This window comes from Cervus elaphus, chromosome 28, assembly GCF_910594005.1.
Source record: "Cervus elaphus chromosome 28, mCerEla1.1, whole genome shotgun sequence".
Classification (NCBI taxonomy): Eukaryota; Metazoa; Chordata; class Mammalia; order Artiodactyla; family Cervidae; genus Cervus; species Cervus elaphus.
In genome coordinates, this window is record NC_057842.1 from 23,477,210 (window position 1) to 23,494,283 (window position 17,074).

Genomic DNA, 17,074 nt, shown 5'->3' on the forward strand with positions numbered 1-17,074 from the left:
GGTCATATGCCTGATCATAATTTAGAACCACATCCAAATATTTTTACAGAATATGACGTAATGGTTTTCCAGTGCCAAATTCAACCAGAGAGTAGATAAGGAATCTGTATCTATTCCAAGTTAAGACAGTCAACATTCCAGCATTTGAACAGGAAATAGTCATCTGCTTATCAACTAATGGCACTTTAAAAATAACCTTCAGTAAAATACTGTTCTATTTTCCTGGTTATACTTCTATCCAATTATGTAAAACTATCTGACAGAAACACCAAAGGCTTTGCAATATTCTCATAGATATGAAACAGTTAATAACAACAATTTCAAATTAAATATTTCAATTTTTATGAATTGTGGATTTTTCTCCAGAAGTGCCAAAATCCATTAAGTGAAACACTGATGTTAAAACTTTGATAAACAGTTCTATACACAGTGGGGTCAAACTCCAGAGGGTCCTTGAAGCACTTGAAATTAATTATATATGAGATTTTGTGTGAATGGGTATGCTTTTGGGGATTAATCATTACATTCTCAGAGAATTAATGATCAGCAAAGGAAGCAACTTCAACCAGTATCAATTTATTAAATGAATAAATGAAAAAGTACTTAGGCATACTATTTAATTAATATCTATTCTTCTTAAAGTATTCCAAAAAACTGCAGAGGACAGAGCACATCCAAATTCACTAAAAGAGGTCAGAATTACCCTGATGCCAAAATCCGATGAAGATATCACACAAAAAAGAAAATTCCAGGCCAGTATCACTGACAGACATGGGCTTCCCCAATGACTCAACAGGTAAAGAATCTGCCTGTAATGTAAGAGATGCAGGGGACACAGGTTTGATCCCTGGGTTGGGAAGATTCCCTGGAGGAGGAAATGTCAACCTACTCCAGTATTCTTGCCTGAAAAAATCCCGTGGACAGAGGAGCCTGGCAGGCTACAGTCCAAAGAGTTACATAGAGTTGGATATGACTGAGCATACACACACACACACACACACACACACAGAATCACTGATGCACATAAATGCAAATAATCCTCAACAAAATATTAGTAAACCAATTCAATGATACATTGAAAGGATTATAACCATGATCAAGTAGAATTTGTCCCAGCAGTGCAAAGACAGCTCAAGAATCAATCAATATAATACACCACATTAACAAGCTGTAGAATGAAAACTATGTGATCATCTCAGTAGATGCAAAAAAAGTTTTTGACAAAATTCAACATGAATTGTGATAAAAAATAAGGTAGTTACAGAAGGAACATACATCAAGATAATAAAAGCCCTATGTGATTAGCCTATAGCTGAAATCATACTAAACAGTAAAATGCTGAAAAAATTTCTCTAAGGTCAAGAACAAGAATAAAATGCCCATTCTCAGCACTTTTACTCACTGTAGTATTGGAACTCCTAGCCACAGCCATAAGAAAAAAAAAAGAAATTAAAAAATCCAACATGGAAAGAAAGAAATAAAACTGTCACTGTTTGCAGATGATGCAATATTATATACAGAAAATCCTAAAGATGCCACCAGAAAACTATTAGAACTCACCAATGAATTTGGTAAAGTTGCAGAATAGAAAATTTATAGAAGTCTGCTGCATTTCTATACACTAACAATAAACTATAAGAAATTAAGGAAATAATTTCATTTATAATCACATCAGAAGGAATAAATATCTAGAAATAATTCTACCTAAGGGGAAAATATGTACTTGGAAAACTATAAGACACTGATGAAAGAAATTGAAGGCAACACAAACAGATGGAAAGAAATGCCATGCTTATGAATTGGAAAGTTTAATGTTGTTAAAATGACCATAATACACAAGGCAATTTACAGATTCAGTGCAATTCCTATCAAAATACCAATAAAATTTTTCACAGAACTGGAAGAAATAATTTTAATATTTGTATGGAAACACAAAACACTTAGAGAAACCAAAAAAATCTTGTGGAAGAAGAACAGAGCTGGAAGTATCACACTCCCTGACCTCAGACTATACTACAAAGCTACAGTTATCAAAACACTTGGTGCTGCAAAAAACCAGACACAGATTCATTAAACAGAATAGAAAGCCCAGAATTAAACCCATGGAGTTGTGGTCAATTAATCTATGACAAAATAGCAAGAATGAAGAATAGATAAAAGACAGACTTTTCAATAAATTTTGCTGGAAAACAGGACAGCAACATGTAAAAGGATGAAATTATAACATTTTTTCACATCATATATAAAAATGAACTCACATGGAGTAAATATCTAAATTTAAGACCAGAAACCATAGAACTACCAGGAGAAAACATAGTTAGAACATACTTTGACATAAATTATAGCATTTTAAAAATCTGTCCCTATGGCAAAAGAAACAGAAGCAAAAATAAACACATGGGACCTAATTAAATGAAATCTTTTGTACAGCAAAGGAAATCATTGTCAATATGAGAAAGCAACCTATTGAATGGGAGGAAATATTTTCAAATGATTTGACCATTATGGGGTTAATACTCCAAATATATAAACAGCAACCTAAATGTCCATTGACAGATAAATAGATAAAGAAGATGTGGCATATATATACAATGGAATAGTACTCAGCCATAAAAGAATGAAATAATGCCATTTGCAGCAACATAGATGAACCTAGAAATTATCATACTAAATGAAGTCAGACAGAGGAAGACAAATATCATATGATATCACTTATATGTGGAACCTAAATATGACACAAACTTATTTACAAAACAGAAAGAGAACTCACAGATGTAGAAAATAAACTTATGGCTACCAAAAGGGAAAGGAGCAGAAGGATAAATGAGGAATTTGAGATTAACAGATATACCCTCTTCTTAATGTATAATAAAAAAACAACAAAGCTCTGCTGTATAGCACAGGAAACTTTCAATATCTTCTAATAACCCATAATGGAAAAGAATATGAAAAAGGATATGCATATGTATAACTGAATCACTTGAAACATTGTATACTTGAAACACTGCAAATCAGCTGTTCTTCAATAAATAGAAAAGAAGCAAAAAAAAAAAAAAAAACAAATCTAAAAATGGGCAGAAAATCTGAATAGACATTTTTTTGGAGTAAATGCAGATGACCAAAAGACACATGGAAAGATGCTCAACATCGCTAATCATCAGGGAAGTGCAAATCAAAGCCACAATGAGATATCACCTCACACCTGTCAGAACGGCTATCATCAAAAGGAACACAAATGATAAATGTTGGAGAACATGTGGAGGAAAGGGAATCTTTGTGTACTGTTGATGGGAGTATAAATTGGCTCAGCAACTCTGGAAAATAATATGGAGGATCCTCAAAAAGCTAAAGATAAATACCATATGATCCAGCAATCCCATTCCTTGGCATATACCTAGAGAAAACCACAGTTTGAAAGGATACATACACCCTGATATTTACAACAGTGCTGTTTACAATAACCAAGGTATGGAAGCAACCTAAGTGTCTATCAGCAGATGAATAGATAAAGAAGATGTAGTATGTATATATCATAGGAATGCTACTCAGCCACAAAAGAGAATGAAATTTTGTCATTTGCAATAAAATGGATGGACTTGAAGGGTATTATGCTTAGTGAAATACTTCAAAAAAAGACAAATACTGTGTGATATCACCTATATGTAGAATCTAAAAAATAAAGCAAACTAGTGAATATACCAAAACAAAAACAGACTCGGATATAGAGAACAAAGTAGTGGTTGCCAGTCGGGTAAGGGAAGGAGAAGGGACAAGATAGGGGTATAGGATTGAGAGAGTCAGACTACTGTGTACAAAATAAACTGCAAGGACATATTGTTAAACACAGGGAATATAGCCATTATTTTTTAAAATTATGAATGGAGTACAGTCTTTAAAAATTATGAATCACTATGTTGCTCACCTGAAGCTTATGTATTATTATAAATTACATCTCAATAAAAAATAATTCTACAAACTGAATTATATTATATTGAAGAATATTTTGGAGCTATTCAGGCTGCAAAGAACCTTTCAGAGTGTTTTAGTACAATAGTGTATATAAACAAGTGAGCTATTTTCATGAGTTTCATCCCCTAAAACAAAGAATGAAACCAGAATCTCAATGGATTTTAGTGAAGAAGGGAAGTAGAAGAAATGCGGCCAAATATTTAAGATATTTAAAAGTTTAAAACTTTGCAATGTCTCCAAGTCTGTTATGTGCATTCAGTATATAAGGAAAAAGTACTAAAAAGACATTCAAGATCCTGAGTACAAAATTAAAGAAAAAGAAAGAAATCTGCTCTTCTTCCACTTACATTTATCATGGATCAGATCTGGAAAGCATTCCTCTTGGCAGTATTTTAAAGGAATGATCTTAAGGCATTTAATGGATAGTTTTAAAGACTTCAGGAAACCTTGGATAAAGGGATTATCTGGAGCTAGGGAGTAGACCATAGCTTTCCTGAGGAATAATGCACCTGGGCTTAAACTTCAGGACTTGCATTTGAGGTCTTTTTGGCTACTTTACCCCAGGCTCTCACAGGAGAAAAAAATGGTCTGGCTTTCAATAACTCTGTTACTACCCTGTATAAATTTAAGTTCAAGATTCAGGTCATATGTTACTAGGGAACAACAGTATTTCAGAAGAACTTTCAGCAAGTTAGATAAGTTGTCATGAAAGGGATCTTATTTATTGTATTTGTATTGTATAGACATACTGTATAATTTTGTGTTGTGTGTAGTTCAGATTAGTTAGTTCATGGCTGTAAAAATAGTTTGAAGATAAACTATCAGGTTTACTTTTGCCTCCTTTTTTATGTTTTAAAATTTTTTATATTGGAATACAGTTGACTTATAATGTATTAGTGAAGATAAACTTTCAATTTCTTGCAGTCTTAGTCATTTTATTATTTTTCTGTTTATCTTTGTTTTATTTAATAGATGCTGCTTAAGAACAGTCTTGATAAATATTCGACTTGGTTTATTCAGCTCAATTTTGCAACCACTTATTGTCTATTTTTTATGTTGCATTTGCTGAACCATGGGACCCTGCCATCACATTGTTCCCAAGGGAAAGGATTTAAATGCTATAGTAGAGACATATAGGGGTTTGGAGAACATGAGGAAGAAAGTGAATTCAGGAAAAAGGAGAACAAAAGAGATTTTATAGAGGAGAGGATTTTGAAGGATAAGCAAGAGTTGAAAGGTAAAGGTGAATAAAAGAGGCAAGGGCCTAAAAAAATAATAGCAAGCTGTGAGAGAATAGGGCACATTCAATGGATGGCATAAATTTCAAAAGATGTGTGCATACAGGGTGGGAAGACTGTAATGAAAACTGAGTCAGGCAGAGCTCTTATTCTTGCAGGGAATAAGAATTATATTAAAGCTCTAGAGATATTCTACTGGGTTAGAATGTACAGGGTGGACAGGATGGGAGAAGAAAAGAGGGTTGAAGGCTTAAGAGGCTCTTAAATGATCCAAAGGAGAAACTGATGTAATTCTGAGCAGTGAGAATGGAGAAAAGACGAGGGATTTTAGATGTTTAGGGGAAAAATAAGCAGGCCTTTATGATCTATGTGAAATGGATGATGGGAGAGAGGCAAGAAGATAGAATGACTTCCAGATTTCTGTCTTAGGTGATTGGGTTTCATTAAATAAGAAAGGGAATATAATCTGGCAAATAACATGTTTTAGAAGCATCTGACAAATTCTCTTTCATCATGAATAGGATATAGCACATGCCAGACTGTAAATTATACCCAACATATTCTGTAACATGGAAATACTGTTAAGCTTTTTCTGGGTAAAAATATGAAATCTATAACTAAACATCCATGAACAAATTGTTTCAATATGTGACTCCTGACAGGCCCATCCTCCAGAGGCTCTGGTATGAGAATGTGCTGCTGTGTATTTTTTAAGAGTGATGCAGGCCTCTGTTTAGTTAAGAAACTTGAAGAAAACAGTATTGAATTAAAAAAAAAAAATCTCATTTTAGTTCTTGCCATTTGAGTGGTATGGTGTAAAGTGTTTTTCTGTCCCTCTGATTGCCCAGAAGATTTTTAGCTGTTCTCCACGCCTATAGAACAATAGGAGTCAACATTGATGAACATCTAGTATGTTCATGTCATACTTTTTCAAATAGCAGTTACCATTTGAACTGTTTGTTAATTCCTTTTTTTCTGTGTTAGAGGTGGAATAAGCTGGCAAAATTTGCTGTTTCAGCCCTCAAGAGAGTTTGGGGTGGTTCTTAGATAAAGTGATATTGTGATAATGTTATCTCCATTTTGAATTGTTAACAAGTGATGCAAGGTCTGGAAGTGTCATGGTGATGATGGTGATGATCTAGCATCCTTTGTTGAATATCTTGTTATGAGTTGATATGTCCCTTTGGGTCCTTCTCCTTATTATACTTGCTGTATTCCAGGACTTTTCCTGTTTGCCCTTCTTCTGATTCACCTATAGTTTCAAGAATTTAGCACTTGAAGGGTAAAAAGAACTAACATGGTAAGATAGCATCAGGTAATTAACACTAAACATCTGTTGCTGTTATACTTCAGCTGTGATCATAAACCACTGGAATATAAATCAAAATGGGAATGGGGAATGAAAATTTCTACAAAAGTTTGTCTTTATTCCTGTTAACTTTACTTAGAAAGTGTATGCTTTTCTTTTATGTTTCTGCAGACATAAATAGCAAGCTTAAATTAATAACTTATTCATTACTTAAAATTATTAGCAGTAGTCTAGTGCATACATTAGACTAAAAATATTTTATCTTCATAAATAAAAGTAAATATATTATATTTATAATATATTAAAAATATATTTTATTTTTCAAATAATGCACAAAACATATGAGGAGCTAAATCAATAAATGACTGATACCATGATTGCTTTCCCATTGATATAATTTCATCTTAAAATAAACAAGGGAATTGTACGGTCATGGTTCATGCTTCTTTCTTTTTTATGGTTCATGCTTTTTAATTTAAATTTCCCAAGTATGTAAAAGTACAGGTCAATTAAACTAACTTTCCCTTTAATCTTCTTCTTTATGTAAGTCTGATTATGACTAATCCATGCCATTGTAAATTGCTCAAGTGTGGTGTATTTTGGAACTTTTCAGAGGAGTTCCAGATGATCAAGGTAAAATAATGAATAGGTTAAATCTAATCAGATTACATGGTGCCTTTAAAAAATCTCCATTAAAGTTTTTACATTCTATACCCTAGATCTGTATCTTCCCTATTGTAAATCCCACAGGCTCTTTTTGATTTTTGTTTTGTTGTTAACTTACAGTGAAAGATACTGACCTTGGAAATGAAAGAGATGATACCTTCATAGTATCCGGTGTGGAGGGTCACACGATCAAGGCTTCTCAAGTTAGTGTCTGCTGATGGACATGTATTGCTTAACAGGCCATGCTTAGCTTTAAAGACTTCAGAAGTAGGAGTCAGAAGACCTGAGTTCTAGCCTCAAAACAGTCATATTTACATTCCATGTTACTGAGCAAAACACTTAAGCTCTCAAAGACCAGCTGGCAGATTCCACCGAACATTAACAGCGGTGACCCTGATTCTTGCGGCTGAGTTCAAGTTCCCTCACTGTGCAATGAAGTCCTTGAACCTCTTTCTATTCAGGCTGCTCATGATGCTTTCAGGCCTGATGCGTCCCCCACAAATGAAGAGGGAAGCATAGCTCACGTGATGGTCACAGATCTTCACTCTTCCTCCTGAAGCTGCCTTAGCTAGGCGGAATGTTCTAATGTTCTTTTCTCCTCCTCCTCTCTTCCTGCCTCCCCTTTCTTGTTCTCCTTCTTCTCCCTCTCCCTCTTCTTTTCTTCTTCTCCTGCTTCTTTTTCTTGTTATTACTCTTCTTTCTCTCTCTCCTTGTTTCTGTAGCCCAAGACCCTTATCTTCCTCCTTTGCCCAACCTCCCATGTCATGATGTACCATGAGTTTCCAACTTCTAGGAAAATCTAAATGCTGACCTGTTTTCAGCTCTTTCAGGGCTCTCCAGTATGCATCCTTTGGGAATATGTCAATAGTGGTTAGTGGTTTACTGCACTACTGGGTCTGGGCCATGTATTTATATTTTGAGTTTCAGAAAATAATCAACTCAAGGGAATGTCAAGAAAAATGCTGATGTTTGTTCTGGATAGGCAGGTATTAGGATTATTCACTAAAAATAGTTTAGGTGGAGAAACACTGGTAGTCTTAGGAAGTCTTCCCATTTACCTGACTTTATTCTTAAGCACCATGTCTGATTGAATTTATGAAGCACATTAGGCCATAACTCGATTCTTTGTCATCCGAACACATATGAGAATAGGAGATAAGTCAATTCAGATTACTTTCTTTGGTCCACACAAAATTTGAAGTTTATATATATATATATGTGTGTGTGTGTGTGTGTGTGTGTGTATATATATATATATATATATACACAGAGAGAGAGAGAGAGAGTATCACATTGTCTCAGAATGATTTTTTAAAATTAGTTTTTCTTGGAGAATACTTGCACTACAATGTTGTGTTATTTTATACTGTGCAGCAAAGTGAATCAGCTCTATGGTTGCATATATCCCATCTTTTTTTAATATCCTTCCCATTTAGGTCACCATAGAGCATTTAGTAGTGTTCCCTATGCTATACAGCTAAAAATATCAATTTAAAACCTTGTGACTTCAAAGAAACCTCTGAGCACATTCTAGGGTTTACCTAGTGACAACTTAAAAATTGATTTTTAATTTCTTTTTTCTTTGTGTGTAATTTCCAACTTTCCAACCTTAAATTCAGAGACACCCTTAGCATTTTAGGACCCCTCCCAGGCCCTGCAGTCATGCATGGCCCTGTTGGGGAAGTAAAGGACTTTGTGATGTACCCCATCCAAGGATTCTTAGAATTTGGGGCTTGATGGAATTGGATTAAACTATGGCTACAAGCATGAACAAAACAAAAACAAGATCTGAGTTCCTGATGAGAGACTGAAGTGGGAGTTTAGCTTTAGAAAATCTGTTCAAAATATTAGTCCTAGAGCAAGAACTGCATCCACAATGGAGGTTTACCATCAACATAAACAGAAAAACAAAGGTAAAGGTGAAATGTCAGGTATGGTATATGAGAGAGAGAATGTTTGAGGAGCATTTGCATTAGGAGCCCTATCAAGGAGGTGACTGACCTGATCAGACAGTTTCCCATTATGCAGAGTAAAAATATATATATTTTAAATTAATTTTTTTGGAGTATAATTGCTTTACAATGTTGTATTAGCTACTGCTGTCCAGCAAAGTGAATCAGCTATTGTCATTGTTGTTCAGTCACTATTCAGTTGCTAAGTCATGTCCAGCTCTTTGTGACCCCATGGATTGTAGCCCACCAGTTTCCTTTGTCCTCCGCTATCTCCCAGAGTTTGCTTAAATTCATGTCCATTGAGTCAGTGATGTTATTTAACCATCTTATCCTCTGTTGCCCACTTCTCCTTTGGTCGTCAATCTTCCCCAGCATCAGGGTTTTTTCCAGTGAGTTGGCACTTTGCATCAGGTGGTCAAAATATGGGAGCTTCAGCTTCAGTATCTGTCCTTCCAATGAATATTCAGGGTTGATTTCTTTTAGGATTGATTTATTTGATCTCCCTGCAGTCCAGGGACTCTCAAGAGTCTTCTCCAACATCACATATGTATATCTAGATCCTCTCTTTTTTGAATTTCTTTCCCATTTAAGTCATCAGAGTATTGAGTAGAGTTCCCTGTGCTATACAGTAAGTTATCTTTAGTTATCTATTTTGTACCTAGTATCAATAGTGTATATATGCCAACCCAAATCTCTCAGTTCGTCCCAGTCTCCCTTTTCCACATTGGTATCCATACGTTTGCTCGCTGTGCATCTGTTTCTTAAGCAGAGTAAGTATATTTTTACTTTGATTTTTTTCCATTGAATGCAACTCATATATTACTGAAGAAATGAAAAATGCAGAAAAATAAGAATTTTTAAAAATGATATGAGAGTAGAGGAAATGGGCTGTGAGCTTCATGATAGGAATATCTGCATGGACTCATGCAAGTCCAGATCTTGAGCTACCCTGATTCTGATATAGTTGGGAATTCCTCTAAATGGGATAAGTCAAAAAAGGGAAAGAAAAATATAGGGTGGCGAAGCTGTGAGCACAGGTGACTACCCTTGTGTACCTTTGAGTATGAACCTGTTATTTTTTAAAATTCCCGTTTGTGTGTTGAGAACAAGTAGAAAAGTCCACCCTAGAAGGAAGACTCATTGTCTACAATGTTGAGGTTTTCAAAATTGTAAAGAAACAACCTGGGTTAATGTGACATGGTGTCTCTTTCTATAAAGAATACAACACGACCTCTTGCAGTTGTTTTTGGACTGAGGTCCACAGAAGCCAGAAGATTTCCTTCAGTGTTCTATGTACTTTATGAGAGGAGGGTGTAGGCTAGTGGCTGCATCTGTCAATTTTAGGGACAGTTTATACTGGGATTCTTTTTATTCCCTACACAGTGCTTTGGTTCTTTTCTAAAACTCCACCCTGGTCTTCCTCTAGCCACGACACTGTTGACCCATTCATTTTTTTTATTCCCATGAAGTCCTAAATTACTCTTCCATGAGCATCACTGTAGTTTACAGTGTCCTCAACATCACCTTTCACACAGACAATTATAGATTTTCAGGAATAGACATTATTGGTGAGTGTAAAATATTTAAAACAAAAATGTAGCAAAGAGAATAAGAAGGCTAGAGAATCATGGCTAGGAGAGCTAAAGTCCTATGACATTGCAAGCATATATATATATATATATACACACACACTTGCATATTTAATACATATGTATATATTGTATACACACACACACACACACATACACACACACATATATCCATTTTTCCTGTGGGTTTGGCCATCACTTCTTCCAGTGACGAGTGTGCCATCTTAAATGAGCCATTATTGCATCCAATGCACTGAAGAAAGTCACACCTTCTGCCTTCGGGTCATCCATCCATTTCCCATCTCTGCTAGGTTCTAGAATGCAATGATATACAAATCAAACACACAGTACCTGCCTCATAGGATCTGGCTGTGGGAAGGGAAGTATAAGATTCAATAAAAAATTCACACAAACACAAAGTTCAAGCCATGCTAAATGATATGAGGGAAAAGTACAGTGAGCCATGATGAAGTTTGTGTAGATGTTGGAAAAGCAATTCCTTCACACCTGGCACCTAAAGGCAAGAAATGAGTCAGCCTCACCTACCCTGGCTGGATTTCACATTTTGAATCATAGGCTAACAAATGATGGTAAATGAAAGTGAAGATGAATTCACTTGTGAGCCATATATCTCTCATCTGCTACATAACAATTTTGTAACTTTCCTTCTGTTTCCATAGAAATACTGAAATTTTTATCACTCGTGCTCTACTATTTCCATGGGTTCTATATAGCCTCCATTTACTTAGCTTGGGGAAATCTCACACATTACCTAAAAAAATGTCCTCTGGTATATGAATGAAGACTTTTTTGTCAAAACCAGGAGACTCAATGTTCAGTTACAACCGCATAAGCATGATAAGTACACAGTGTATTTGTACATAGTAAAAGGAGTCATTGAACATTTTACTTTTGATAAATGTGTTTCTCAGTTCCTATGGTCTGGTCACGCTTGTGGTAGGACAACCCAACCATATGAGCCAAACCATGCCCTCAAATTACACACTAAAATTCTCTAGAATTTAATGGTAGCTGTTTATATGTTGACTGATCACTATTACTATAGCAAAATATCCTTTTAGTTTAATGGAGTTATTTATAGGGCTAGATTTGTTGCAAGGACTAATACATATATCATTATTATAAAATATATAAAACACTATTATATATTATATGAAAAACTTCTCTATAGAAAAAGCATGAATATTCAAGAAGGAACATTTTGGGCTTTTAATTTCTTCATTAACCCCTTTATCAACTTATTTCTAGCTTTTAACTACTAGTTTTTATTAGTTATATACTAAGTATGTTTTATAGACAGACAAGAAAGCAGGAAAGTGTATTTAAATGATAAAGAATTCACTCAAGGTCATTTTTGGAGCTAGAAAAAGACTGATATTTTCCAGGGCAGCTTTTCTCTGTGTTTCTGTCAATGAGTTCCATCTGTATTTCCACAAGAGGGCATATATTTTTACTCCCTTGCTATTAGGAAACACCCATATTTGGAATCTAATACCAACTTTATTGTCACTTTTGGTTTTGACTTTGGCCCTGTCTTACTCTGCCCTTAGACAGATCGTATTCTCTCTGAATTTCAAATTTTCCATCTAAAAATGAGAACAATAATGTCTCCATTGAATACTTCAAAAGGTTACTGTGAAGATCAAATAAAACGACGCTTGTAAAATAGTGTTAATGTATGCGATGCTGTGCAAATATATTATTTAAGTAATCTCTTTTCTTCTGTTTTCAATGGAAAAGCTGATCCATGGTAGAAAATTGCTTAGAATACAGAGTTCCACCTAAAATCTGTCATTTTCAACTTTAGACTGAGTTCAGAAGGTCTGGAGTGGGAACCAGGGCTAGGGAAAAATTGAGGGAATGTTCTCAGTGTGAACAATCCTAGAGTAAGTTGTTCTGATCAATCCTTAAATATTTACTAGGGTATTCTTTCTTGCAGTGAGTAAAAGTTTTTCTTCTTTCTTGACTTGGTTCTAATTTTGATTTCTGAACATGTCTCTCCATACTTTCTCAGTATTTCCTAAATGAAAGCACTTCATTCTGTTACCTACTGTCTTGTTAAATTTCCCTTTCATTTTACTGTAACTTAGACCCTCTTTGCATCTTATTTCAGTCAATTAATCAAACTAAGTGATTCCCTTGGTTCCAGGTCATTGTTGAATTTGATTAGCATAGTATCTGTTTTTATTACAGTTTTTACAAGAGATTAAATGCATGCTAGCATTTGATGGGCCCTGTGCCAGATCTTGGGGAAAATATAAAGATGAGTCAAAATCATGGTACCTGACTGCCAATTAGACTTCTTATCATCTACAGGAAAGAAATTAATATGCTTTAATAGCTCAGAGAAAATAGTGATTTCGTATGAAACTTGGCTAAAGTTGTCCAACTATAAGTAAACAAAGCCCAGGGTTTTAAAGACAGCCCTCTAAACATAAATGAAATCAGAAAATGGTACTAAAATGTTTGCTATTACTTTCTATTGTTGGTTTTCAATCCAATTTCTTCTTATGGACAGAATTTTAAAGATGGTTTAGAAGAAAGATATTTGTGTTCCTCAAATATTATAGTGTCAATATTTTCTCAATATAAAATTTGGCAAGTTCTGGGTTACCTAAAAACCTTCAGGGAGGGTGTTATGTAAGCTAGAGTAATAAATAGAATTTTAAAAAGTGAAAGAAATCAAAGACGATTGGAAATTTCTTTGAGAAAGAGAAGAAAGACACTAGTAGAACAAAGGGCAATATAGAAAGAAGAAAGAGATAAAAACCAGAATTGAGAACTGAGAGATGAAAAGAGACACCTCTGATTGCACTGGATCAAATTGTGGGTGAAGACTTGATGTTTCCTGGATTTTTAATTTTCTCTGTGGTTTTCTTTAGAACGACCTTAGAATTTGTCACTGAAGGTTAGGATACATAACAGAATTTAATCAGTAGATTTTAATATTTTTAAGGGTGGTAAACCAGCTGATAAGAATGATATAAAGCAATACAGGATTTCTTCCAATTAAAAGAATGTTGTGGTTCCATGAAAAAGCTTTAATATCTTTGAGAGGTGGACAATTTCAGAAGGTCTGGATCACATTGTGGTCTCTGGTGCCTCCTGGGATTGTGCCTGTGATACATGGCATCCAGTATTAGAATTGAAAGAAAGACATATAAATACTTCTAGAGAGCTGAAGAACGCAAGACCATCATATATTTAAGGAAGTGTGTGTGTGTGTATTCACATACACACAGAGTCAAACATGACTGAAGAGATTTAGCATGCATACATTCATTAATAGTAGTTTATCTGAAACACTAATTTTCTGAGATAAGCTGGGAGAGTTAAGATATGATAAGATTTAACCCAAAGATATGGACCCTGGGGACTTCTAAGCAGATACCATGACACATTAATCACAGAAATAAGTTTAACTTAGCTTTTAGGGTCATGATCTTGGATAACTCCAATTCCAGATTTCACACCCCAGAGGAAACCCCTGGTCTTCAAGCTACCTCAGCCTCACCAGCTGAGAAGGTGGTTGCCTCCTAGGGGATAAATGTCTTTAACTCCAAGAAGTGGAATTCTAGCTCTGAGAATTGAGCATGGAGGCATGAAGCGCTCAAATCTATAGGACTGCAGATTTTTGTGGTGAGATATAATTTGTGCAGATTTCAGCAGTTTGAAAAGTAAAAGGTGAAGTGTTAGTCACTCAGTCGTGTCTGACTCTTTGCGACCCCATGGACTGTAGCCCGCCTGGCTCCTCTGTTCATGGGATTCTCCAGGCAAGAATACTGGAATGGGTTGCCATTTCCTCCTTCGGGGGATCTTCCTGACCCATGGATTAAACCTGGATCTCCTGCATTGCAGGCTAATTCTTTGCCGTCTTAGCTATTTTTTTCCCCCCAAAATTTGTGCAGATTTTAGCAGCTTAAGCTTTAAAAAAGAAAATGTGGAGATTTTAATCCTGGAACAGCAGCAAATGCATAACTGAGTAATGGGTTGAGTAATTTGCTTAAATTTCTGATAAGTAGTTGAAGTCTTACAACATTGTAAGATTTGACCATGTAGCAAATCTTGAAGCTAATATTTATAAGCATGTCTTTATGATAATTACTGAAGTACATATGAAGTCTTCTCTAATCATCTGGTGTCTTTTAAAAGGGAATCAAAGATATTACATTTTTAACTACAATTTTAAAATATTGAAGGGAATATATGTAAATAATTACATTACAAAATCTCTGCAGCCAATGATTATTAAAAGAGGTTCAACTGATACATGGAATAATAGCATTTATAAATTGAACTGAAAGATTAAGGAAGAGTGTTTTGAATTAAGTTTAAAACAGATAATATTAATATAATATGCCAAGGTTCCCCATGAATAATTGTTTTGGCTCAAAAGTCCACCCTTTAGGGCATCCAAAAATTTCAGTTTGACAATATAGCTATGCTTAAAGTCAAAACCATTCTTGGAATTTTCAGTTATGATATGTTACTCTGAATTGGTTATCTAAGACTTGGAATAGAATATGTTTTGACTAATACAGCGGAGATTTTGAAATGTGGGTGGGAAAAGAAAGACTTTAGGAGATATGTTGGGTATTTGAGAGTATTTGGGGAAATGGGGGTTTTAAAAAGTCATGCTGTATATTTGAAAAAAATTTCCACATTGAAACTGAGCAATATTAAACAACTCTTCTTTGAAGACTGTAGAGGAAATTTGAAAAATGCCACAATATTTAAATTATTCAGTCATGATCCCACCTTCCCAGATGGCGTGGTGGTAAAGAATCTGCTTGCCAATGCAGGAGAAGCAAGAGATATGGCTTCAATCCCTGGAAAGATCCCTTAGAGAAGGAAATGGCAACCCACTCCAATATTGTTGCCTGGAAAATCCCATGGAGAGAGGAGCATGGTGGGCTACAGTCCATGATGTGGCAAAATTATCGGACACGACTGAGCAGTCATGCATATACTTTCATGATCCCACCACTCAGAAATTGAGTTCAGTTCAGTCGCTCAGTCGTGTCCAACTCTTTGCGACACCAAGGGCTGCAGCACACAAGGCTTCCCTGTCCATCACCAACTCCCAGAGCTTGCTCAAACTCATGTCCATTGAGTCGGCGATGCCATCCAACCATCTCATCCTCTGTCACCTCCTTTTCCTCCTGATTTCAATCTTTCCAAGCATCAGGGTCTTTTCCAATGAGTCAGTTCTTCACATCAGGTGGCCAGAGTATTGGAGTTTCAGCTTCAGCATCAGTCCTTCCGATGAATATTCAGGATTGATTTCCATTAGGATTGACTGATCTCCTTGCAGTCCAAGGGACTCTCAAAAGTCTTCTCCAACACCACAGTTCAAAAGCATCAGTTCTTTGGCACTCAGCTTTCTTTATAGTCCAACTCTCACACCCATACATGAATACTGGGAAAACCATAGCTTTGACTAGATGGACCTTTGTTGGCAAAGTAATGTCTCTGCTTTTTAATATGCTGTCTAGGTTGGTCATAACTTTCCTTCCAAGGAGCAAGCATCTTTTAATTTCATGGCTGCAGTCACCATCTGCAGTGATTTTGGAGCTCCCCAAAATAAAGTCTGACACTGTTCCCACTGTTTCCCCATCAATTTGCCTTGAAGTGATGGGACTGGATACCATGATCTTAGTTTTTTGAACGTTGAGTTTTAAGCCAGCTTTTTCACTCTCCTCTTTCAATTTCATCAAGAGGCTCTTTAGTTCTTCTTCACTTTCTGCCATAAGGGTGGTGTCATCTGCATATCTGAAGTTATTGATATTTCCCCTAGCAATCTTGATTCCAGCTTGTGCTTCATCCAGCCTGGCATTTCCCATGGTGTAATCTGCATATAAGTTAAATAAACAGGGTGACAATATAAAGCCTTGACATACTCTTTGTCCTATTTGGAATCAGTTTGTTGTTCCATGTCCAGTTCTAACTGTTGCTTCCTGACCTGCATACAGATTTCTCAGGAGGCAGGTAAGGTGATCTGGTATTCCCATCTCTTGAAGAATTTTCCACAGTTTGTTGTGATCCACACAGTCAAAGGCTTTGGCGTAGTCAATAAAGCAGAAGTAGATGTTTTTCTGGAACTCTCTTGCATTCTCTATGATCCAACATATATTGGCAATTTGATCTCTGGTTCCTCTGCCTTTTCTAAAACCAGCTTGAACATCTGGAAGTTCATGGTTCATGTATTGTTGAAGCCTGGCTTGGAGAGTTTTGGGTATTACTTTGCTATTGTGTGAGATGAGTGCAATTGTGCGATAGTTTGAACATTCTTTGGCATTGCTTTTCTTTGGGATTGGAATAAAAACTGAC